The sequence below is a fragment of the Crocuta crocuta genome, unplaced genomic scaffold (genome assembly GCF_008692635.1).
Source record: "Crocuta crocuta isolate KB4526 unplaced genomic scaffold, BGI_CrCroc_1.0 scaffold32, whole genome shotgun sequence".
NCBI classification, from domain to species: Eukaryota; Metazoa; Chordata; class Mammalia; order Carnivora; family Hyaenidae; genus Crocuta; species Crocuta crocuta.
In genome coordinates, this window is record NW_027529424.1 from 8,143,681 (window position 1) to 8,171,054 (window position 27,374).

Sequence of the window (27,374 nt, forward strand, 5' to 3'; positions counted from 1 at the left end):
TTACCCTGTTTTTGCTTCTTGATTTATAACGTGGTTCTTATTATGATATGTAGATAGTCACACCTTCAAAGGAGATCTGCTATAAATAAACACTGCACACGTGATACCTTCAAGAGAAAGGACAACCAAATTCTCTGTGATGCCATCATGCCAGGCAAGGGAAGGCCACCAAAGGGACCCAGAGGGTTTTTACTCCCCAGGACAGTGCCAGAGGGGGTGACAGCCCGAACGAGATCCCTCCAACATGGATCAGGAGTAATTTTAACTACAGGAGTAATGATCCTCGGATTCTAAAGAGTTCTCAGGCTGACACGGAAAGAATATTATCATAAAATGCCAAAGTGTAGGGTACAGATGTGATACCCAGAGGAAGGGGCAAGATCCATGTTAACTGGGGTCCTCAGGGTCAGGGCGACTGTCAGTGGCATCGAAGGCTGGGTAAGGAAGGAGTCAACAGGAAGAGGTTAACAAGCAGCCCTGATGTCTTTCCCACGGGCGTGGTGGGTGAGCCAGGGACCAGCAGTCCTCAAAGCCTTCCTGTCTAAAAGACATCTTTACATGCCACTTCTTTTTTTTTTTTTTAAGTTTTTTAAGTTTATTTATTTTGAGAGAGAGAGAGAGAGAGCACAAGCTGGGGAGGGGCAGGGAGAAGGAGAGACAGAATCCCAAGCAGGCTCCTTGTCATCAGCATAGAACCCAATGTGGGGCTCGAACCCACACACTGAGAGATCATGACCTGAGCTCAGATCAAGCGTCAGATGCTTAACCAACTGAGCCACCCAGGTGCCCCTACATGCCACTTCATTAACCTCTTTAGCATAGACGCGCACCTGGAATTTCATAGATGAGCAACAGTGGCACGCAGGACAAGCTGGTGGCCCAACAGACAGGGGGCGAGGAAGGCTCTCCCAATGTGGGCGAGTACAGAGGGAGCGTGTACGGAGGTCATTAGAATATGGAAAAAATATTTTAATGCTGTTATTCCAACACGATAGGAAACAAATTCATCTTTGGGGCCTGCATCCTACAAGTTTACATTCGGTGTGCAAGTCAGATGGTCCTGCGGCATGACAGTCTCTGAGTCATGGCCGCTCAATTTCAAGCAGGAGCTCAGTAGAGGCTCGGTTCCGCCTTGGCTTGCTTTTTGCATATTGGAGGGTCATCAGCTGATGTGTGCCCGGGGAAGGGCTTTAATGGATTTCATCGTTTTAAATAGTAGTGTATGTAACATCCTTTGTGAGAAGGTAAGGAGGGACCGTGCATACCTTTTCTACAACCCAGAGGTTTGCTTCTTTGTGGTAGTGTTAAAACAGTTGTGAACAGAAAGATGAATTGCATATTTTTTCCCTTTTGCAAAAAGACAAGAGCTTCAAACTGTTGACCTTTCCTTTGATGAAAAGTGGCTGTCAGAGGGTGCCACCTAGCAGTAATAAATGCACTTTATCTGTCCTCTTGTGGTAAATGTAACATAGTGGTGGGGGGAAAATAACGGCTTTTTGAACGAATCTTATGCTATGGAGAGAGCATTTTGAAAATGGATCTTGGGAAATGTTTCTGTCATTATGTGACTTTTTCGAAGAAAGTAGTTTAAATGAATCGCTTAGAGAGATCTTTCATACTTAGAAAACTTGGGAACAATTTTCTAGCCAGCTCAGAAAATTTTAAATGAAAGAGTTTCAGGGCTCTTTGAACCCATATGTTAAAAATCTAAAAAATGAAGCACATTCTGATTAATAAATGAAAACATCTGGAAAGAGAGGTGTTTATTAGCCGCGTTTCAACCAGCATTTGGATGCTCGAAGGGACTGAAAAGCAAGGATTCTGAGCACAGCCAGGGACTTCCTCCACCTGGGTCACAACGGCCATTCAAACACCATGGAGATATTGGCTGAATTTAGACACAGACCTGTGGACAGCTAAATCACGAAGCGCTGAACCCAAATCTTCAAAAATGGTGTCATATATTCAATCATATTAGGCTTCCAAAGATACTAGTAATAATTGCTCTTAGTAGAAACACAATTAAAATTTTAGTTCCTCTTTCAAATTTCTATCTGTATGTATTTTGTAACATGAAATATTTACATGTCAATCATGTATTTACATGAGACAATATACATGTAATATATATATAAGCATAGTATTTCATGTATATGCACATATTTTATAAACAACTTACATATGTGAGTAGATATGATTTAAAAGTAAAGTATGTATATATATATACATACATATATATATACACACACACATAGAGAGAAAGAGAGAGAGAGATGGAGAGAAAGAAAAAGAATTGGAGAGAGAGAAAGAGAGAGAGACTACTTGCTCAAAACCATGTTTCCCCTAAGTTTAGAGACCATGGGTACAGAGAAAATAATATTCATGCCAAAGCCAGGAGACCCAAGTCCTCCTCAAGGCTCTGCAGTTAAAATATACGCCTTGTTCAGGTTGGGGCTGCACTGGATCGAGAGCCATGCTACCTACAGGATTCCTCGAGGCCGGGGAAATGGGCTTAGGTGTGTTGATGGCCCAGCGTATGGCAAAACAGACCCTCCGTAACCCATGGTGGCCATTATCAGGTACACTAGAGATGGCCTCACCCACCATTTAATCATGTAGGTGAGGAAGGGAGGGGATAGGGGGATGAGTGGTGGAGACGCCCTGCTGAGCCCCACCTGTGAGCTCTTTGGGGACCTTGTGTTAGTTTTCACAATAACTTCTCATGAGTAATTTCTTACACCAACATTCCCCACCGAGGGTCACTTAGTCTTTCACAGAGGAGGGCTATGAGATCTGTGTGCAAACTTACTCTATGTCAGTTACTCTTATCTCCATGGTCTTCAGAGCGAGATGCCACCACATTGTTATTTCTTGATTTTACTTTCTTCTGCCCACTGCCTTGGGTTCTCAGTGTCAGGAACCTTCCAGAAGAACAAAGAATGGGACCCCAGAAGTTCTCTCAGGCTTCAAAGCGTATCAGAAGCTGGGAAGAGAGTGGAATGTGTGTTACTGATCAGAAAGAGGTGGGGGCTCAAGGTTAAGACTGGTCTAAATCAGTGATTCTGAACTTTGTGGTGTCTTTTGTCCCTCTGAGAATCTGATGAAGTTATATGGATCATGTCCCTAGAAAATGCATGGATGAATGTGCATAAATTTTTATTTAGGATTCCAGGAAATCATGCAGTCTCTGGAGTCTGCCCGCCTAACTCTTTAAGTTCTTGCTGTAGTACTCTGTGCATTTATAAATACCCAGAGCAGGAAATTCCTTTCATGAGGTTTGACTATTCATACCCTCATCCCAGGATTCCCCATTTATACACCTGTTCCCCTTTTAATTTGGTTCAGTGGTGTTGGCGATGCAATCAAATATGATTGAAATATGTTCTTATTTCCTAACTTGGATCAGCTAAACCCACCAACACTTGGCCAAGAGGTTCCAAACGTATATGGTGCTCACATAAATGCTTTCATTCCTTTATTTCTTCCTTCTGCAATCTTTAAAACCGTTTTTGAAGAATCTTGCGATTCTTTAAAAATGTTTCCCCCTTGAAATCTTGCACTTTGACTTCTGAGAGATGTGTGGTATTGAATGTTTTTTTAAACTCATGGGGGGGATTTAACATGCATTCACTGCATATGAGACACCATCCTGGGAGCTCCTATGGGATCACATCAGTATTTCTTGTGAAGTCACTATTAGGTTCCATGTTACTGCTTTTATTGCAGAGATGAAGAAAGGAAGTCTCAGAGAAGATAATCATGGAGGAATGAATGAGGTGCCCAAACTCCCAGATCACAATTCGAGCGTTGCTCGGTCAGCATGGGATTTCAGACGTAGTTTGAACTTCCTGGTTGAGTTTCTCCATCGGTGAACTGTGTGTAACTGTCTGCCACCAACTTTTGTATGTAGATCATTCACAGACCAAGTGATCTGAGGGCAGAGCTTCAGACGTGGTGATACCATATGTTACCTGATACAGGTCTACGTTTTATTTATTAGTCAGCAAAATTTGTTTTCCAGTCCCCTCAACCTCCGACTGAAGTTTTAGGTGTGATGACTTGACAGGAGCAAATGTTTCCTTCCCCGAGGAAGTCTAATGCGAACCAGATCTCAAAGCAAGTCATGGAAAAGTCATTCTAGTTCCAAATCCAAAGAAAGAAAGAAACATGAACAATCCATTTATAGAAGGGTCCGCCAGTTTATTTGGAAACCTGAGATGGCTGTGTAATCTGTCTGGGATACTGTCAGCTAACAGCATAAAACCCTCAAAATTGCTCTGTTATTGGCCAGCAGAGCCAAGTGAGGACATGATGGTTTGAGCAGGAAACAAGTCTTGATTGCAAACGTATGCATGCGATTATTAGTCACTCGCTTATTGATTTTGAAGATACTATGTGTGCATGTGCATTTGTTTAGCCATTCATGGTGAGGAGTCTGGAGCTTGGAGCAGAGACTAAGTTAATGTCAATTCCTTGGTCTTCTCTGCTAGATGAAGGTAATGTGCTGAGAGATGGTGTTGGCAGCAAGGCCCCCGTGCTCTTAAAGGGGAGTACTTGTGCGTTATAATAACATGACAGACAGGGGAGGAGCCTGTGGCAAGGTAGTATCAAGTGGAATAAAATCTGACCCAGTGAGGGGAGCCTGGGTGGCTCAGTTGGTTAAGCATCCGACTTTGGCTTAGGTCACGATCTCACAGCTTGTGGGTTCGAGCCCCGCATCGGGCTCTGTGCTGATGGCTCAGAGCCTGGAACTTGCTTTGGATTCTGTGTCTCCCTCTCTCTCTACCCCTCCCCTGTTCATACTCTCTCTCAAAAATAAATAAACATTAACATTAAAAAAAATCTGACCCAGTGAATAAATATAAGTGTGTGTTGATGTCAAATGGTACCATTTTGAGACATATAAATGGCAGAACAATTAATGTCCTGGAATAACAGATTTTAAAGATAGAGGAAAGCGATTACCTTCCCCTACAAAGCAATCCATTCATGGAAGGGTCCCATTCTTGGTATTTGAAAGAAAGAATGAAATGATCTATCTGTGTAACTTTCCAATCTTTGTTAGACCAAATCATGAACCATAGCAGGGGTATGTTTGGAAGGTGGCTGAATTTGAAGCCCACATTTAGATATACACTTCACAGAATTTCCGGTGTCAAACTGGGGGCAGATACCTTTTTCTTCCCTATTCTCACAGAGCCAAATGCTTGTCTAGAAGGGACAGCAGGTGTGTGATTCAGTTACAAAAATGACCTCCTCGAGGAGGCATTGTTTTATATACAGTGTGATCTGGTTGTGAAAAGAAAGGATTGGAGTTCCATCAGGTGGTTGATGAAGTCATCAAAGTTGCAACCTGATTCAAAAAGCTCTTTCATTTATTTAATTTTTGTTTATTTCTTTTGAGAGAGAGATAGAGAGAGAGACAGAGAGAGAGAATCCCAAGCAGGCTGTATGCTGTCAGCACAGACCCCAACACAGGGCTTGATCTCATGAATTGCGAGATCATGACCTGAGCTGAGACCAAGTGTCAGATGCTTAACCAACTGAGCCCCCTAGGCGGCCCTCAAAAAGGTTAAATCTTTGCCTATTTATAAAGCTATGTGAGAAATAGAGACTTTCCTCAACACTCTACTACCCTCATGATGCCCGTGTTGAGAAAGTATCAGTACTACCTGATCAAATGTCTCCATTGGACAGTATTTTAACAGCCCACTTTTAATAATAATCTGCTACTTGTTACAAATTTCACTGCTCTAGTGGGTGATACTTTTCTCCATCTGGGAAATTAAATATTGGTCAATGACTTCCTGCCCTGCTTAAAATCTTTTGATAGCTTCCCATAGATGTTGGAAGAGATGGAGAGTCGGCCGGTGGGGCTTCCCCAGCCCCATTTTCTCCTATGTTTATTTTACCCTGCCATAATGGCTTTGTTACGACTTTCTTGAATGTACCACGTTCCTGCCACAGAGACTTTGCACATACCATTCTGTGTGGAACATTTACTCTTAGCTCTCTTTACATAGTTAGTCTCTACGCTTCCTTTGGATCTCAGCTCAAAGGACACTTTTCCAGGTTGGCTTGGCAACTTGATTATTTGCACTAGACTAAGTTATATAAGGGAACGGATTGTGACTAGCACATGTAATGGTGTAATAAATATTTGTCGACAGAATGAATGAATGAATCAGTGAATGAATGAAGTAAAAATAAATGTGACCTGGCCAAGCACACGTTTTACTAAGGAAACTGAATACAATGGATTAAAGAGCACATGAGATGTAGATGATCCCATGAACAAATAATTTAGGGCACAAAGATATTGGAAACAACTTCCCTTATTGGAAACTGATTATCTCCTGACCTGGAAATGCCTATTTACTATTAATAATTGTGGTTCAGGATGACACCTCCATCATTGTGCTTGTGACTTTTGTTCCTCCTCATGCACATCAGCCTCGCGTCTTCTTCCAAGGTCAGTGTCATTTGTTTTTCACAAAAGTCTCTGGGACCCTCATTCTTCACGAGTAAGGCACCTCATACCTTCCAAGCTCTTCCCATCCACTGAACTGAGACTACACTGGTCCATTGAGAAGAACATAGTCCTGAGGCAGGAAGACCTAGGTTTGGATGCTGAGCTTTGTTAGTTAGTTCTTTCCTCTGTATTTGCTTTTCTGCATTTATAAAGTGGTACTTTATTAAATAGCTATTGGTGCAGTAATGCTATGTAACAAACAGCCCCCAAGCAAATATTTTTCTTCCTTATGGGTCTGTGGTTTGGCCAGGGTTAGGGGAATTTCCGCTGGGCTTGGCCCAGAGCTGCATGTTGAGTCCAGACCTTTTCCGCATGTGTCATATTGGAACCTCGGTTGAGGGGCAGGAGATATTAGCCATGCTTTCCTCTCAGTGGACAATAGGGCTATAGAAAAGCAGAGGAAATACCACTGCTTCTATGGCCTCAGCCTGGAAATGGCACACAGTCATGACCAGTGCCAAATGGGGAGTATGTACAGGATTCAGTGGAGCCCCGAGGAGGAACAGCCAATATGACCTGGAGGGTTGGGGGTCGGGGGGTGGGATGCAAGGTTGTCCAAAGGAAGCAATGGCTAAGCAGAGACAGCAATGTCTAGCAGTGGGGCTCATATCCTGTGCAGACCCAACTGTTACAATGAAGAGGTCTGGAAGCACTGAAGAGAGTTAAGGAAGAAAAGTCAATCAGCAAAGGACTCAGAAGGAGCAGCTGGGGAGGTAGGAGTGAAACCGAGGTAGTATGGTGCCCTGGAAGCCAGGGGAAGAAAGCATTTCTTGGGGGAGGGAGTGACAGCTGTGTCATATGCTACTGACAGGCCACATAAAGTAATAGGCCAGTGGATTCAGGAACACGGAGGTCATTAGTGATAAGCAGTTACATTTGGTTGACTAAAAATCTTAGCTCATGTCAGAAAATAATTCTGAATGTAATGAATTAATTTTGAGGCCCATTTTGCCTGATAATTAACAATGAACACTGTTTATGAACTATCAAAAATTATATATATAATTTTATAATAGGGAGGACGTGACCAATTGAAAGCAATCTAATCTACCACAGAACCCTGCACATATGTAGGAGGATCAGATAGGAAGCCTGTGAATGGGTTAAAACATATGTTTTATTGCTACCATGAGTAATACCTACACTTATATTTCCTCTAGTGAAGGTCTGAAATATTCATTAGCCCTTTTACTTATTGATCTGTGTAATTCATTATATATTCTTGATGCTAATCCTTACCAGTTATTTATTTTGCAAGTATTTTCTTGCAGTATGTTGTCTTTTGAACTTTGTTTATGGTGTCTTATCTTTTTTTCCTTTGAATGTAATTTACCTTTTCTTTCTGTTACCTTAAGATTTTTCTGTTTATCACTGGTTTTGATTAAGTTGATTGTCATGTACCTTAATCCACTTTTCTTCACATCCCCTGCCCCCCTAGGAATCCTTGAGCTTCTTGGATTTGTGTATTTATAATTGTCATCAAATTTGGAAAAAAATTAACCATTCCTTCAAATACTTTTTTCCTATTCTCGCTTTCTCTCCTCCCCTTTGGGAATTCCAATTACATGTATAGTTTCTACTTAAAGTTATCTTACAACTCACTGCAGCTCTTTTTATTTTTTTTCTTATTTCTTTCTGAGTTTCATTTTAGATAATTTCTATTACTATGTCTTCAAGTTCATTGATCTTTTCTTTTGGAATATCTAATCTGATATTAATTCCCATTTAGATTACTATTCATCTCAGATATTACAGTTTTAATCTCTTGTGGTTTCACTTGAGTCTATTTTATATCTTGCATGTCCCTAGTTACATTTTTGAACAAACAGAACACAATTACATAATTGTTTTACTGTCATTGTCTTCTGATTCTAATTTTTGTGTCAATTCTGGATTGTTTTTCATTTATTTATTCCCACTTCTTTCATATGGGTTGTATTTTTCTCTTTTCTTTCATTCCTGGCAATTTTTGTTTAGATGCCAGTCATTGTGGGTTTTACTTTGTTGAGTGTTGGATATTTTTATATTTTAATAAATATTCTTGAATTTTGTTCTGGGATACAATGAAGCTACTAGGAAATAGTTTCATCAGCTTGATCTTTAAGATTTGTTTTAAGATTTGTCAGCTAGGATTGGAGCACTGTTTAATCTATAGCTAATGATTCTCTTCTGTTGAGATGCAACTCTTCTGAATGCTCTTCCCAATTATGAATTTTTCCAGTCTGGCTAGTGGGAACAGGCATTACTCCCAGCTTTGTCTGAGCATCAGATACTGTTCTTTCCTGACTTTCTACATGGTTCTTTCTTTGGAAATTTCCTCACATAGATGCTGCCTTAGTTTTCTAGTGTGGCATAACAAATTGCCATAAATGTAGAAGCCTAAAACAGCACATATTTATTATCTCACAAATTCCGTAGGTCAGGAGTCCAGATATAAATCAGTGTGTCAGCTGGGGCTGTAATCTTCATCTGAGTTTTGGATTCTCTTTCAAGCACACAGATTGTTGGTAGAATTTATTTCTTTGTGGCTGTAAGGCCTAGATCCCTGATTTCTAGCTGGCTCTCCACTAGGGGCACTTGGAAGTGCTCCAGGCCACCGTTCTCTCCTGTCAGTTTACAACACAGCTATTTACTTTCTTCTTTGAGGCCAGAAGGAGCACATCTCTTTGACTCCCTCTTCTTCTACCAGCTGGAGAAACTTCTCTGTTTTTAATAGGCTCATGTGACTAGATCAGACCCACCTACAAGGTATTCTTCATCTCTAAGGGTCAACTGCTTTGGAACTTTAATTATATTTGCAAAATCCCTTCATAGCAGTACCTACATTTATGTTTGATTGAATATCCAGAAGATGGGAATCTTGCAGGGGCTATCTTTAGAATTCTGCCAGCCATATGTGCAGATTGAGACCTGATGAATATTCAAGGGGCTCATCTGTAGATCTCCAAAATTCTTCCTCATTGCAGCTCTCTCTCTTCTCCAGAACTTTTTCTCCTTTTGGTTTGGAATTCCTTTTGCTTCTTAGATCTGTAGGCATATAATTTTCATCAAATTTTGAACTCGGGCTAGATTGGTCTCCCTGGATTCTGAGCTCCATGTCTTCCTCTCAGAAAGTCTCATGACCATGGCTTTGAGGCTCTTTCATGGCCAAAAGCTGGAGCAGTCATGAAACCCATTTTGTTTCCAGTCTTTCAGGAATTAACTCACCTTTACTGCCTGAATGACACTGGGTTGAGACTATTTCATATATTTTAACCTCTTAAAAATAGTTTCAGAGCTGGGGTGATGGGAAGGCAATCCCAATCACTCCATCTTGGCTGAAAATAAAATCACAAATTACTTTAAAAAAATATCTCAGGGGCACCTGGATAGCTCATTTGATTAAGCGTCCAAATCTTGGATTTGGCTCAGGTCATGATCTTATGGATTGTGAGATTGAGCGGTGGGTCTGGCTCCACGCCAGATAGCATGGGGCCTGCTTAGGATTCTCTCTCTCCTCCTCTCTCTCTCCCCCTCCCTGCATTCTCATTCTCTCTGTCTCTCTCTGTCTCTCAAAATAAGTAAATAAAAACTTAAAAAAAAAAAAAACAAAAAGAAAAAATTTCAAAGAGGACAGAAGGAAGCTTCAGGAGACATATGTCTATGGCCTTGATGGTGATGGTTTCATGTGCAGACATCACTGAGAGTGGGCCTTTTCCCTCATTTCTGAATGATAGTTGAGCAAAATTTCTAAGTTGAATTTATTTCCTCTTAGCTCTTGGAAAGTCATTTGGCTTCTATTTATGCACATGAGAAATCTGAATTATTTGGGGGTAGTGGTATAAGAAATAAAACTGTTTCACTGGTTTAACACAATAGAAATTTAATTCTTGGTCCTAGTCCAACATAGATTCCCAGCTATTTGATGGCTTTTTTTCCCTCCATACAGTAATTTGGGGCTTTGGTTCTTTCCACCTTTTGGTTCCAACTAAGAGTCAAAATCTGCATTCAGGTGACAGAGGTGATAAAGCATTTGGAAAAACCCCAGCTCCTCCTTAAAAGTCTTAGTATTCAGTGGCTCCATAATGATCCTATTTAATCAGTGAGAAATGATCACATGGATGCACGCACATGCGCGTGCATGCACACACACGTCACCGTCATCATCATCACCAACTCTAGTGTAAAAGTTGGGCATGAATTTTTGTGGCTAGCTAGTCATCTGTGCTATATAGTCTAATTTTAATGCTTTTGTTAGTAACTTCACTTTTTTCTTAGTATATTTTAAGATGTTCTTTTCATCATTGATGTGCTTTTTTACTACATTGTATTCTTTGTATGTAGAATATATTATTTATCTTTGTAATCCCATCTTCTATTCTGGCAAATAGTCAGTAATCATCTCTTCAAACATTTCTTCTTTGCTCTTCTGTTCTGTTCTCTTGGAATACCTATTTGACATACATTGGAGTCTGTCCATTGATCTTCCTCATTTTTTGCTGAATTTTCCAAACTTTTATATTGTTTTTTGAATGATTTCTTTACCTACTGGCTCCCAAATTATAATTTTCTCTTTGACTGTATCCATGCTCGAATGTATCTATTTCTTTTCTTTAAAAAAATCAATTGTGTGTTTTACTTATGAAACTTCTATTTTCTTTCCCCGTGGTTGCTGTACTATATTTCATTTCTGCTTGTTTTTGTCTTACTATTCTTGCTATATTTAGAGGAGGGTATTTCCTCATAAACATGCTTACTTTAATTTTCCACAAAATTAAATCCATTTGGAGAAAAATTATGTGGTAATTGTCAATTTCTGTCAGATGTTATTTTTCAGCATGGGACTTCTTAATTTTTTATAGAACTTGGGTTTGTGTGCTTATTTTAAGAAGCAGTTTGCTTTGCTTTGACCCATGTTCCCATTTCTGTCAGTCTCTGCCTGGCAGTTACATAGTTTTTCAGATTTGTGGTTTCCTCCCTATGTCTGCCATTGTCTCAGGGAGAAACTATATTTTATATATTTTATGATGCTATCTATGTAAGGACATTGATATTAGAGATATTTCTGGTCCAGTCATGAAGGGAACAAAGGTAACAGTTTCTTGCCTGAGAAGGTGTCTTTATGTTTCCTTTCCCTCCATTCTCAGTTTCTGGTCAAGCCACTGTCCCAGGTGTCATGGCACCAGTTGGCTGGTCACCTCCTGAAGTGGGGCGTTTCCTCCTTTTGTAAACTGAGGATAGTTTGTCCTAAGCTTTGAGCTGCAGGTGGCTCTTTGGCTTTGGGTCTCCCTCCAAGTCAAGCAGTGTGTCGTCTGGTCCTCCTTCCTCTGATGGAGCAGAGGTCTCTGCTTGGGTCTTGGGCTGTAAGAGCCCCCGGCTTACATCCTGCCTACTGCTTAATGTTTCCATTTCTTTTCTAATTCACAGAGAAATTCAGGTTTTTCCAAGCCTCTTTATGCCTTTTTAAAATAAAAAAAAATTTAAGTTTATTCATTTTTGAGAGAGAGACAGAGCATGAGCAGGGCAGAGGCAGAGAGGGAGACACAGAATCTGAAGCAGGCTCCAGGCTCTGAGCTGTCAGCACAGAGCCCCACACATGGAGCTCAAACCCACAAACAGCGAGATCATGACCTGAGCCAAAGTTGGCTGCTCAATCACCTAAGTCCCCCAGGTGCCCCTATGCCTTTTTAAATTTTCAGTGTTTCTATTTACCGGTCAGCACTCTGCTGGGAGGAATGGAAATGTGTCCAGGCAGGACCTTGCTGTGTCCTTGAACGCTGCAGGTGCCCATTGTTCTGAACCCCTGCTTGGCTATTCCTCACGGCCTGGTGAGTGAAGGGCACCCTCCTTGGCTAAGCATTTGGAGCTCTTTACAGTAGAAGTTTAGCAAAACTTTTCGAATTTTTTCTAGCTCCAGTATGTGCCTTTTAAACCTGACAGTTTGGACTGAACTCACTGCTCCTAAAAACTGCATCATCCTTAAGCTGTGTACACAGATCTTTCCTTCTGGAAGACACTGTGTGGTAGACTAAGGCTGACCCTTGAGCGCCACGGGTTTGAACTGGTGGGTCTATGTATTTACAGATATTTATAAATATAGTACAGTAGTGTAATGTATTAACTTTCTCTTATGATTTTCTTAATGTTTTCTTTTCTCTAGCCTATTTCATTGTAAGAATACAGTATAAATACATATAACATACAGAAACAAGGGTGTTGTATGTCAGCAATGAATCCCGGGAATCTACCCCCCAAACCAAGAGCACACTATACACACTGTATGTTAGCCAATCTGACAATAAATTATATTGAAAAATATGTGTTAATTAACTACTTATGTTACTGGCAAGGCTTCTGGCCAACAGTAGGCTATTAGTAATTAAGTTTGGGGGAGCCAAAGTTATAAGTAGATTTCCCACTGAATAGGGGTTTGCAGCTCGGCACTGTTTGAGGGTCAACTGTATATCGTTTGTTTAAAATACTTACGCCTTGGGGCGCCTGGGTGGCTTAGTCGGTTAAGCGTCCGACTTTCGCTTAGGTCATGATCCCGCGGTTCGTGGGTTCGAGCCCCGCGTCGGGCTCTGTGCTGACTGCCAGCTCAGAGCCTGGAGCCTGTTTCAGAGTCCTTGTCTCCCTCTCTCTTGACCCTCCCCTGCTCACGCTGTCTCTCTCTCTCCTAGAAATAAATAAAACATTTAAAAACAAAAATACTTACGCCTCTACCAGACCCATCCCTAAAAGACCTTCTTGAATATTTCTCTCATCCATTGATACCAGGATGGCCACATGCCTTGCTTTGGCTAATGAGACGTAAGCATAATAGAGCATAAGTTTAAGAGCCACTGTAAGAGCCATAACACAAGTGAGAAGTAAGCCTTTGTGATTACAAGCCACTGAGACTGGAGTGTTGTGACTATAGCGTTATTTACCTAAGATACTGACACACCCTCCATCAATGTCTTAGAACAGAAACCACAGGGCTTTAAACTTAGACTTGGGGCATCTGGGTGGCCCAGTCCATTGAGCGTCCAACTTTGGCTGAGTCATGATCTCACAGCACGTGAGTTCGAGCCCCACATCAGGCTCACTGCATCAGCGCAGAACCACCTTTGGATCCTCTGTCCCCACCCCTCCTCCAGCTCCCCTGCTCATGGTCTCTGTTTCAAAAATAAAAATGAAAATGTTTAAAAAAAATTAGACAGACTTGCATTTGAACCTTATTTGCATCCACAACATCTTTATAAAAGAAAATCCCTTAATCTGTTTCCACATTCGTGCAATGAAGACAAGCATATGGATTTTGCAAGATTATTGTGGGGATTGGCGATAGCGTAGGTACAGTATCTGTCGTAGGGAAGACACTGCGGCTGAGAAGGCCTTCAATTACAGTAGCTCTGATTATTATTAATCAGATAATAATGTTGCTAATATTAACATTTTTTTTGTCGAAACACCACCTGGTTCCCTAAGGATTTGACACGAATTGTGTCTCAAATATTTGTTCCTCTAGACAGAACAAATCAACACTCCCAGAAACATTCCCAGCGACATGCTTCCGGAAGTGCATCCCGGAAGGTCAGTCAGTTCCCACTGGGGGTTGGCATAGGGCACTGTGCACCACTGCCCTCTAGAGGTGTTGGCTGGGAAGACCCACGACAGACATCTGGGCAAAGTTGGATTGCTGCAAGAAACAGCTGTTGCACCATGAAAACAGAAGCTATTATAAATATAAGAGTAATGAAAGCTACTCTTTATTGAATGCTTGACATGCATCAGGTGCTCCGCATAACTCATCGACTCGGACCCACCACGTTCGGCTCGAGATCTACCGTGTACTAATTTCACCATTGAGAAAAAGGAGGTGGAGAGGAGTTAAAGCACTTGGCCAGGGAGATGCAGCTGTTAGGAGGTGGGGCCTTCATTCGCGGATCCTCTGAAACCCCGTCGTAATCACTACATGGGATCAGCTCTCCCGGGCACACTCCAGCGCTCACAAAATCTGCTAGAAGACACTGCCAGCCCAGAATGAAAAACAAAACGTTGTTTGCCTCAAGTCTGTTCTCTCCTGAAAGATGATTCTTAGCACATGATTCTCCTAAAAGCCAGTGGGGAGTTTATGTTACAGAAACAAGGAGAAGCCATATGCTTTCATCCTAACAGAAGAAAAGTAACAATAGAACCAGACTTCCCTGGCACAGGCTAAAGACCGTGTTTAGTAGACATCATCTTCTCTCAGGGCCAACATGGCTGCTCCTGTAGTTGTTCTGAAAGGCAAGCAGCCCTACTTCAGGAGCAGCTTCGAGGGACATCAGGATGTCCCTTGGCCATTCTGTTACAGAAATGATCCTAGCATTTCTGAAAGAAGCTAATGACTGAAGTTGCTATCAATGTTTGTGACTGAAAGACCGAAAGTTGGAAATTGGATTTTCCTCTTTTCTTGCTAATGCGCTCCTTTCTCAAGGTGCTGATGCCTGGAGTACAAAGGGAGATTGGTCATTCCTTTTCTGTGCCTTACATCCGCTAACACCTGGACTGAATCTCCAGCAATGCCTCTGTGACAGGGGACAAATATGTGAAACCACATAACTATTGTCAGAAAATGTGGCTTAGCGGGGGACACCTTCACAGCCTAAGAAGAAGAATCCGTCATTGTACAAACTGTGACGTGTTTTCAGCTGGGTGGATCCACGTCGAGTTCATCTAACTCAGGAGCTGCAGGGACCCCCCAAAAAAGGATCCTTCTTATTTGTTTATTTTTTTTCCCATGGCTTCAGTGGTGTTCTAAGGACAGGCAGTTGAACAGTTGGTGTCAGATGATTCCAGAAGAGTGGTCGAATGGTGCCACTGCTGTATTTTCTTTAGGTCTTCATGGCAAGGCCTTATTGGCCCTGTTTGCACGTGGGAACTTGATGGACACAGGTAGTTCTTGCTCTGCTGCAAATGAAAATCCACAGTTGGGAAAGACAGAAAGTAGGCATAGCCCAAGCCGAATTCAGGATTCATGGCAACACTGTGTGGAAGTGTTTCTCTCGGTGTGGACGGAGACGACTGAAGTCAGCCACGGGCCATCAGAGCACTTCACCATTGCTGGCTCTTGCGACAAGGTGCGTGGTGAGAGCTTGGCCAGTCTTGCTGGCCGGCCTTCCCCATCACTCCACTCTCAGGGCTCCTGGGAACCCCCCCACCTGAGGATTCAGTCCCCCGGTTTGCTACAGGGCGGTAAGGTGTACTGGTGACAACTTCGATAAGGTTCTAATCCGGAAGTTTTACAACTCAACTGAGATTAACGTGGCCCCATTTTCAGAAATGATAGTAGCTGACCATCCAGGTGTTACAAGAAATGCTGGGAAGCAGTGATTTTCACAGCAGAGATTGGAGGAGTAAAGCAAGGGGCATCTCACAGCCATTGTGAGAGGCCATCTGGTCGGCATCCAGCGGAACCAATGTGGATTCCTCTCAAGCTGCCGACTCCCCTGATAACTGCTAGGTTTCCTTGTCAGCCTATGTGTGGTGGATGCATCGTGTGGGTGGTGGGAGCTCGTACGAGGCACCCCAATACCACCTTGTAATTTATGGCCAAATATCTACCCTTCATTTTCCCGTGTGGTTTTTAATTTCCTTAAACTTGCTAGTAGCGTCAAGTTGGCCTTGAAGAAAGAAAAGAACCCTGGACATTTTACAGAATGAAATTGTGTTTTCTATGAGAGGTACATGATTTATTCAGTAGCCGCCAGGTACCCAGTGCTGGTCCAAATCTCTTCCAGCCCCGGCAGCATAGGAATTATTCATGTTCTCGAGTTTCTGCATAAGGAAACTGAGGCTCAAAAAGCCAAAATCATCTCTTCAAGGTTGGAGAGCTCAAAGTGACAAACCTAGACTGTCTTCCTACAAAACCCACACACTTCCTTCTGTGTACAAGTACCGATTGCCCTGTGCATTGGAAACAATTCCGAAATTTAAAAAAAACTAGAAGAAAAATCACTTTTCATCCCAGTGCATTTCAGGGCCCTCTTGGTCTGTTTCCTTCCATTCGTTTTGGGTTTTTTTCCCCTTGCGTATTTTTTTCCTTCTTCATTGTACTGGCTTTGCTTTGGGCACGGGACCCTCATTGGCTGTGTGTGCCTGGAATAGGATAGAGGACCTAGCGGCTGCATGGACGACGTGGCCCGAGCATGTTCCCCGGAAGCCCTACAAACCTTGACTCATTTCAGCACAAGAACAACTGAATCATCCAAACACGTAGTTACGTGACAAATGCAAACCAGAGAGTGTTTGGATCGTGTGCTGCTGGTTAACTCTTGGTCCTTATATCTGACCTTTCTGAACTGCTTTGAGCGTCCTTTCTTGGTTTTCTCAGGTTCTGAGGTGAATGACCCTTTGGGAACCGAGAATGTAAGACTACTGTGTGATATAAAATATGCTTCAGGACGAAATACCAAAAGGCAAAAGTAGGCTTCATCCGGGCATGTCCGAGAACCCGCATAACCTGTGTCTTCCCTGAGCATGCTTGTGTGGGATCCTAAGTGTGGGGCCGTGGGTCTGTTGCAGCTCACAACAGATTTCGCTGTGTGCAGCCAAACAAGGAAGGGGAATAGGAGTTTATCAGGAAGCTCAATTCCTTCTGTTTAAGAAATTGCTCTTTACTCCCTGATTAAATGCTTCGGTCTTATGAGATGATGGGGTTTTGCTTATAATGTCTTCGTGTGACCAAAATAGAAAGCAGACAGTCCAATGACAGTATCGCAATATAAACTACTACTCTCTGGTGACATTCGGAAGCCTGGGGACCGGCCGCCATGGCTCTGGTGAGCTCTCCGCCGACACAAGGCCTGGAAGGGTCGAGACCCAACCTCAGGATGGGGTCAGGAGCTGCGATGACCATACCAACAGCTGGCAGAGGAGAGAGCCCTTGCTGTGTGTCGGGCACCATTCTGAGTGCCTTATGTACATTAGCTCATTGAATCCCAACAGAGTCCTGTGATGTGGGTGCTAAGAAGCTTCGTCCTGTTCCAAAAGAAGAGACCGATGCACTGAGATCTAGAACCCTGAGTTTCCTGCCCTCTACTAACAATTCTACGACCTATTCTAGTTTTCAGTAGAATTCCACAGCTGATGACTGAAACTCCATCTAGAGGATAACGTGTGACAACAAATGTTTTCTATTTCCTGTGTGTCAGTGGCTGGTCCTCATTATTATTGACTAAGTTTTTATCCCGGTTTTATTCTACTTGATTTAGGCGACCTGTTCTACCTGTTCTTCGGAAATAGCTCACTGGGTCATCTCTAGGCTCACAGCCCAGCCACACAGTCCACACAGAGATTCACGTGGCAAGCCCCGGGATTTGTATACGTCATGCTCAAGTGGAGAGATGGGGCCTGTTCATTTCCTTCCCCATCCCGGTTACTTGTTGCAAGTCAATTTCCCTGTGTGGAAATTAGTCTCCATATTTATTTAGAACCTGACAGGCTGCTATTCTGTTCAGAAATCCACAAAGGGACAAAGGGGGCTCAGCGTCTCATCTGTTGAATGAGAATCGGAGCCAGCTCTCTTCAGAGTCAAGGTGGCACTTACTGTCTTCGGGGTACAACAACAGTCTGCCTCTTCTCCAAACGGTGGCCGTGGCCTTGAGTTCTGGGAACTGCCTCGTGCTGGGTCACACCCTCTGGAGTAATTTTGCTACTGTTTTCTTTAGAATAAATCCACAGCTCATGTCACTTGCCTGGGATCTTTGCTCTGTATCGAACAGGCAACACAAATAAAATGCAAATCTGTTCAGAAGAGGTTGACTCCCGCCGGTTAAATTTAAGGCATCGATGGTGTTCGACGGAAGACAGTTTCTCGGTCTATAGATTTTCATGTGATTGTGAATAATTCATTTACTGTTCAATCCTTAGTGCTCAAAGTTCTTTACAGGGACAGTTCAACAAGAATAAACATTATAGCACCATATGTTCTGAATTTTTAAAAATGCTCTGCTCCATTTTCCCCCAAAGTGCTCTGAACTTCAAAAGCCATTCTTCTCGATATTGGCCTCTGCAGTTACAGGAACAGTCAAAAGCCAAGAAACGTATATATAGTTTTTCATTAAGAAAGGGATTCAGGTTAAGGGTGGTGCTGTACTTGCCTATACCCTTGGACTGATTATATAAAGTATAATCCCTTCCGTTGATGGAGGATTTATGGCTGTCGATAATTGTACTAAGCACTTTGACCATCTTTATCTCCTTTGATCCTATAACATCCCCGTGAGACTGGCATTGTTGTTTCCCCTGCATTACAGATGAGAAAATGCCGTCGGGAGATGTTAAGTCCCTTGTCCAAGGTCACACAGCTAAATGGTGAGTGAACCTTGGAATGAATCAGAACCCTTGATCTTATCCACTTCACTGAACTGCATTTCTACAGGAACTGGGATGGCTTAACATCTCGTATTTTCAATTCCTGAATTTAAGAGACTCTTCTCCTGCCTTGCAAATTAGATCTTTTTCCTTCTAGAAACTACCCTCTTGCTAACAGGGCAAGGGCCTTGACTTGCAGCCCACTAACACCTACTAGAGTCGCCTGCCTGTTGCTTGTGTCTCCGTGTTTTGCCCATTAGGAGAGGTTTCTGTGGGAACGAGCTCTGAAAAAGACCCTCGCTGCAAACCCTGTGTGGAATTTTCTCCCCCAACATGCTACAGGTGTGCGGTCCCTAAGAAAAAGTCATGCTGGCTAGGTGTGGTATCATCCCCTGAGCCCACATCTCAGGTCCCTTCAGGACGAGCAGATGAGTATACAAATTAAATACTCAGGGTTTGTGTTTTTGGCATTCAGGGTGGTCGACTCTTTTCCTTTGTAAGCCTGAGGTTGAGATCTGCATTGTCGGATGGAAGGGTCTTAATACAGCTTTGCCTTCAGACGCGGATTCCTCAAAGTATCTTATTGTGAGAGTGAAGGTCATCCTATGCATTATGGGACCCCCAAATTATGTCTGAGAATGCCTGTAACCTGAGGGGCTCCCAGGCACCTAGATGAGAGCGTTCTCCATTGTACTGAAGGTAACTGAGACCCGAAATCCCTCTTCAAGGAACGCAGAGCCAGGACACTTAAGCTCAAAGGAATATCCTCAACTCACAGACCTCTCCATTTCCCAAATAAAGAAACCGGGCCAAGGCATAAGTGACTTGCCCTTGGCTAGAAGAAGTATTGTGTGTGTCAGAGAGAGGTCTAGCATCTAGGTGTTCTAACTCCTAGGCCGGTAGCAACACTTAACCACTGCCACCATCTCCACCCCACCGCGGAGCGTTACTAGGAGGATTCATTCATTCATTCATTCATTCACTCATTCATTCATATTTTATTATCCACAAGTTAACCCAAGTCAGAAAACCTAGAAAGCCAGCTCTGTTCTCCATTACTCCATATATCCTGCCACTAAATATTGACAATTCTACATCCTATACATTCCTCAGCTTAATCCCTGACCATCATCTCTGTCATTATCTTATTTCAGACCTTAATACCTTCTAACCAGGCCAGCAACAGCCTATTCTACAGATGACGTTTCTTTATTACTCAACAAAATGCCCAGGGAGGCATCTCTGTGCTGGGCAAGTGCCAAGCACTGGGGGCTCATGGTGAGCAACACTCATGTCCTCCACAAAGGTGCCGACAATCCCGTGGGGGAGAGAGATGCCTTCAATACCGTGAGTTGAGAGGCTCTTTGGAACCAAGCACAGGATGGAGATGTGAGGGAGATCAGAATCTCGGGTGATCAGAGGGGGCTTCCCAGAGAAGAGGGTGGCTGACGAGATGAGAATGACAAACGGTCCTGAGCAAGGTGGCGGCAGAGAGGGCGTAAAGGGTGCTCCAGCAGAGAAAGAAACAGCCTGTACGCAGGCCAGGGAGTCGGAGAGGAAATGGCACATGAGACTGTAGGGAGTGAAAGGAAAGATGTGAGGAAGAGCAGAAGAAGGAAGTCGGTGTCACCACCTAAATCTTCCTTAATGCCACAAGCTAAGGAGAGAAAAATCTTTTCAAATTCTTTAGTGGGGAAGACTGGATTACTCTTTTAGGACAGAAGAAGCTGATTCTGGTTTAGGAATCAATGTGATGCCGGCTTCATAGAATGAGTCCAGAAGTATTCCTTCCATTTCTATTTTTTGGAATAGCTTGAGAAGAATGGGTATTGATTCTGAATTAAATGTCTGGTAGAATTCCCCAGGTAAGTTGTCTGGCCCAGGACTCTTATTTGTGGGCAATAATTGATAACTGATCCAATTTCTTCACTAGTTATGGGTCTTTTCACATTTTCTATCTCTTCCTGTTTGAATTTTGGTAGGATGTGTGTTTAGGAATTTGTCCATTTCTTCTAGGTTGTCCAGTTTGTTGGCATATTATTTTTCTTGTATTCCCTGATTACTGCTTGTATTTCTGAGGGGTTGCTGGTAATAAATCCACTTTCATTCGTGATTTTGTCATTTGGGTGCTCTCTCTTTTCTTCTTGAGAAGCCTGGCTAGAGGTTTATCAATTTTGTTTATTTTTTTCAAAAAACCAACTCTTGGTTTCGTTGATCTGAACCAGAGCTCAAGGAGAATCTGTTGGGGAAAGTGGGAGCTGGAGACCACTGGGGACAGGTGCTGTTACCGCCCAGGGGTTTCCTGATATGTGCCCGGAAGTGAACTGGTTCCACCTCATGGAAACTTGGCCGCACTGTTTGGAGATGTGTTCTGCTGTCGATCCTGCTGGTACCTGATAGAGACATTAAACCGAGCATACTTGAGTATGTTTTCTTCTCTGTCTTTATTTATTTATTTATTTTTTTAGAGAAACACTCAAGCTCAACATTTTGGTTAGCATTATTGTCTTCACAGCCCAGCTCAAGAGATGCCACTGTGATAAGTAGATTCGGTTATATTTCAGACCACTGGCCCTGTTTTCTAAGGCTGCCATCACAGACCCCCACACCGTGGGCGTCCCCAACAGCAGAAGCCCATTGGCTCTCAGCTGTGGAGGCTGGAAGTGAGAGAAGTGGACAGGGCTGGTTCCTCTCCTCCTGAGGCTTGGAGAGAGCCTGCCCCAGGCCTCTCTCCTGCTTCTGGTGGTCTGCTGGCCATCTTTGGAGTTCTGGGGCTTGGAGAGACATCACCTCTGCCTTCATCCGTTCATGACATTTCTCCTGGTGTCCATCCCTGTGTCCAAATGTCCCTTTTCATAAGGACACCAGTCACGTTGGATTAGGGCCCACCAGATGACTTCGTTTTGACTTGGTCACCTCTATGAAGACCCTATTTCCAAATAAGGTTTCATTCATTTGGATTTCAACATATCTTTTTTTAGGGGACACAGATCCATCCCAGTATTGCCCAAGTCTGCCTGTGAGTCTTTCCTCAAATTCAGCCTAGATAATGGAACAAGCCAGAAGTGGAATATGAGAGTAAAGGAATGCATACTTGTGGCAAGAGGACCAGTGATTAGGGATGGTAGTCTGGTGGTGTTCCAACTTCACTTTTGGCAGCTTAGACTCAAAGGAAAAGGTATCAGAAACCCCAGTACGTGTAACTGTCATGCTTCTGCATGAAACTCGGTGTGGCCTTGGTGGGAAGAGAAGGTGGGCTGAGCTTCCTTGCTGCCCAGAATCCCCCTGACCCCACAGTGGCCTTCAGAGGCACTCTTGAGCAGTGGAAAGAGCACTCATTGGAGAGATTCCCCAAGGCTCATTCCTCAAGTTCAAAGTCAGAACAGCCCTTAAGGGGCCTGCCCACTGGAATGCCGGTTACCAGCAATCCCAGGGGGGCTGGCTTTAGGCAAACTCCAGGAAACACAAATAATCTGGTCAAAAAAAAAAAAATCAGACAGCAGGGAGAAACAAAGAAAAAAGAAAAGACATTTGAAATAAAGCACGATTTTTCTCCGTATTTGTCCCTTGTTTCAAGTACACACAGATGAACCTTCTTTAAGTGGAATTTCCTTGCACCCTGAGAAATGTGTTCAAGACCCGCATAGACAGTTTCTATGTCCTTTTGATAAGTGGGTGATAAAGTGAGGCCAGAAACATCTCAAAAATGGGCAACTTAATTAAATTTAAGTTCAACACCCACAGAATGGAGACCAATGACATGCTAAACAAAAAAAAAGAGGGATCTCCTATCCCAAAGCATTTCACACTCTTTTGGACAGTGAGTACTGATTATAATTGTCCTAGGGCCCACCTGCAGCCTGATGTCCGCTAGATATTCCTTAGAGCCTTGATGAATTATGACAAGACTGTTTTCAGCTTCCTATACAGAGGCTGCAAAATCTCTAGTGCACCATTCCCTCCACCCCACCTGATGATATTACCTCGCTGATGAAAAGGAAGGAGCACAGAAGAGTTATGCATCCACACTCTTACATGTCACAGCACCGTGGATATTAGCCAACACAGGGATGGAAAGACTCAAATGAGTATGATTCAGTATAAATGTAGCCTTCATCTGGACATCAGTCTTTACGCTAAAAATGCTGTCTACTTTTTAATGGGAAATTCTAGGGGAATCAGAGCCTTTATTGATGTGGTAAAGCCTGAAATGGGATATTTCCTCACGTTCATTATCTACCTTCTCGGGAACCTGGTCTTATTTGGGCTTTTCTGCTCCTGCAACTTTATTATGACAGCTGGCTGCAAAATAAAAACATTGCCGACGAGGAGTCTGCTGACTTGGATTCCTACAGAAATGTGGTTCAGACGCAGAGACCAATCTCGGGGAAACTGTGGTTACAAAACCGATTAGTCACAATGTTCATATTGAAGTCCCCGCTTTTCCTCTTGGATTTTTCCTGTTGAATACAAACTGGGATCCTGTCCAGCAAGGCGCCCTTTCCATCCCTGCAGAGAACATGGACGGAGTCTGTCTGTAACTCTTCAGATGAGTTAATTCCCATCAAGCTAGAAAGTACTGAGCTCTGCTTCTTTGCTGAGCACAGGCTTTGATGCTGGAAGGTAGAGAAAAGGTAGGGGGAAAAAAAAACCCCCACTGGATTGGAAGAAGCTGGCCTGAGGGTTAGAAAGACAGAAAGGGGGTTTGGGTGAGTATTTGCTGACTTTGCATTTTCTCTCTGAGATGGGCTTCTGTCGCACGTCCTCACCTCGTGCAAAGGGTCAGACACCGCAGAGAAATACGAGGGCGGAAGTTAGCCCGTGGGAAGAACCTGTCTCACTCCTCTTCATGCTTTAGGATCTTAGGAAAAGCCACATGGCTCTCTGCCGTCTGCAAGTCAGAGACCCGGAAAGCTGTCATTTGGTCCAAGTCTGAAGGCTCGAGAAGCAAGAGCAATGATGTCCAGGCTCCAGAAGAGAGAACTAATCGGCCTTCCTCCATCGTTTTGTCCCATTCAGGCCCTCAACGGATTAGATGGGGCCCACACACACTGGGGACGGTGATCTTCATTCAGGTCACAGATCCAAATGATAATGTCTTCTGGAAATATCCTCACAGACACACCCAGATATAATGCTTTACCAGCCCCATGGGCATCCCATCGAATGTGGCAAGTTGACACATACAATTAACGGTCACAGCTCTGGAGCGGAGGAAGCCCTGAGACGGAGGAGGGGGTGAGTATAGGAGGAAAAAGAGACAGAGGAGAGGGTATAAGGGTGGGGGAGGAGCCCAGGCCCCCAGTTACCAGCCCACCTCTCTGCCCACCTGCTCAGCACGGCCTGGGCACCCCCTGGCCAGTTGGCCTGGTTGTGTAGTTCTGGGAAGAGACTGAGAATCTGTGCTTGGAACATTCCCTGGGTAATGCTCAGGCATGCCAGGCTCAGAACTGTCCCTTCAGAGGCTGAGATAAATACCCTTTCTGAAGAAGGGAACGGAAAATGTGTAAGTTCCTACTGGGTGCTGACTCCAGCCTCAGTCCGTGAGGTGGCAAAACCCAGGCTTCCCTTCCCCGAGGCTGATGTAGAAATTAACCTGTCAGCTTAACGACTTCCCTGCACTTAAACTCTCTCAAATAGAATCACAAACAAGTATTATTATTTTTTTATTTTTACGTCTCATTGAAAACACTTATTTGAATACTTCAATGCCTTCACGTTTAAAATATGGTCTTCCATAGTTGATAGCACCATAGGGTATAATTGAAATTTGCTGAGAGAGTAGAATTTAAGTGTTTTCACCAAAAATAAAAGGGAGGGCAAGATGTGAGGTGATAAGTGTGTTCATTAACCCAGTGGGGATGGGGAGTTCTTTGACCGTGTATATGCAGCAAACTGTCACGTTGGGCATTCATATCTTACAATTTTCTTTTCAGTTATACTTCTAAAAAAACTGGGGGAAAAAAAAGCCTCAAGCCATTGAAAAAAAAGGCAGGCTTCCTAGTACTTGGTCCAGTAAACTTGAAACTGGCTTTCTGCATTACAGAGGGTCATAGAGTAGACCTTGAACTTTCTGTGAACCGTACCATTAGGAGGAAACAATTTGTCTAATTTTTGTTTAATTAATTAATTAGTTAATGTATTAGTCCTCATTCTCTAGAGAAATACAACCACTAGAATACATATATATGTATATATATATATGTGTATATATATATATATATATATAATGTGGAGCTGTGGAAACTTCCCAAATTTAAAATCTGATGGGGTGGCTGCCAGATTAGAGATGAAGGAAGAAGTAGTTTGAGCCCAAAGGTCATTTGCTGGAGATCCAGGAAGAGCTGTTGCTGTAGATGAAGTCCAAAGGCCTTGAGCTGGAGAATTTCTTTTTGCTCAGGGAAGGTCAGCCTTTGTGCTACTTGGGCCCACTACTGATTAGGCGAAGCCCACCCACACCAGGAAAAGCATCTGCTTCACTCAGAGTCCACCAGTTTTAATGTAAATCTCATCCAAAAATACATTCATAAAGATGCCCCAAGTGATGTTTTCCGGAATATCTTTGCATTGTGTCCTGGCCCAGTTGACCTAAAATTCATCATCCCAGGAAATCAGAGTGTTGGAAGCGTGCTTTTATTCACTTGGTGTATTTACTTTGGTCAGACTGTTTCTTTCCAAACTACACCTTAGGTCTTATCTTACATGGGGGTGGGTGTTGGCTGCACGGAGATTTGCTGGAACACGGGCTACGCGTGACAACTGGGAAATGTAGTTGGTAAGACGATCTTGGCGAAATGAAAGAAGCCAAGGTTGAGCCATTCAATTCCCTCCTTAGCGGCCGTGTTTAAGATGCCAGGAACGTGAGCTAGCGTATCGGGTTTGGAACATGCAAAGCGACCCTTTCCAATGCAGACAGAAACAGAAAGGACCCTGGGTCTCCCGTAGAAGCTTTATGGGCTCTTATCTCTGTGGCTTCCACGAAATGGATGCAACAATCTATTCCGGGGAATTCCATTAAGAATCTGCATTTACTGCCTTATTTTCACTATATAAGCCTTTATATATGACAAATCAATAGGCAGATGAACGCAGTCTCCCCTTCTCTGTCTCTCTATTTAGAGCTTGAGGAAACCTCCGCAACGTTTCTCTGGTCTTAACTGGCATCACTATAGATGACCCATTTATGGACCAACCTCCACTCTCTTGGTTGCTGGGACCGATGGTACTGTGCACCCCACAATGTGACCAGACCTGGTTATGTGCGAGATCAGCTCTAGAGCATCAACACGCAGCTCGGGGGTTGGAATGCAAGATCACTTCATGTAGCTGGAAGTCCGAAAGGAATTCACGTACAGAGGGAATGAATTGCAATGTTGCCACCTGTCACTGGTCTGGACTAGAAGAGGTCTGACATCGGTCATGCAATATTTTTGCAAACAAGTGGCTAAATTAGATTTCCCGTGCCTCTTGTGACCCACTTATTTTCATTTCAAACAGACATGCCCTCATGCACGAGTATGTACATGTGCGGGCACATCCATCAATCTGTACGTATGTTTACAGTTTATTTTTCCTAGATGCCCTGTCTGTCCTGCCCAAACATCTTCTCGTACATCGCACACCTATGGGGTTTCATGGGCAAAAAGAAAAATAACAGTCAATGCTTTTCCCTGGATGCTGGCAGTGTTAATAAAGGTTGGCATTTACTGAGGGCTTCCTGTGTCCTGCACTAAGTTTCACACACAATCTCTCACTTCATTGTTGCAGACAGAACTACAGAATAGGTACTATGATCTCACATTCTCTATCAGCAGTTCTCCAGAGAGTATCTCAACTTCCTCATTTTGACCTTGCGTGCGTCGACTTACTTATTATTTTCTTTTACTTAATTGTGAAACAGAATGTCTTTCTCCTTCCTGATACTTTTCTCCCTCACCTTCCAGTCCTCATATCTTATTTACTCCATTCTACATTTTAAACAATCATGGATTGTGGACAGAGGGTGAGACCTGTATTCCATATTTTTTCCCCTAAAAATTGGAGGGACAACATTTGCCGAAACGTGTAGGTTGTAGAAATTCTGAGGTCTAGTTATATTCAGAAATATCCATCCAGCCTTATCAAATTGAAATTTGTTTGCAAATAATATTTCGACGCTGCCTGGTTCATGGCTTGTTGATTCTTAGGAGATAGTGAAAATGATTGGTTTTGCCTGAAAATGAGCATTTGATTTTAATGCCTACTAGAATTTTCTAGAGTAGTTTTTTCTGAGGCTTTCAAATTTGTTGCTCATCCTTAGTTATCAAGGCCAGCTAATGTTTTCCAGCCCCTGAGTGATTATGGGAATACCAAAAAGAGCTAAGGATTGGGGCACCTGGGTGGCTCAGTAGGTTAAGCCTCCAACTCTATTTTGGGTCAGATCATGATCTCATGGTTTGTGAGTTTGAGTCCTGCGTTGGACTCTATGCTGACAGTTCAGAGACTGCTGGTGATTTTCTCTCTTCCTCTCTCTATGCCCCTCCCC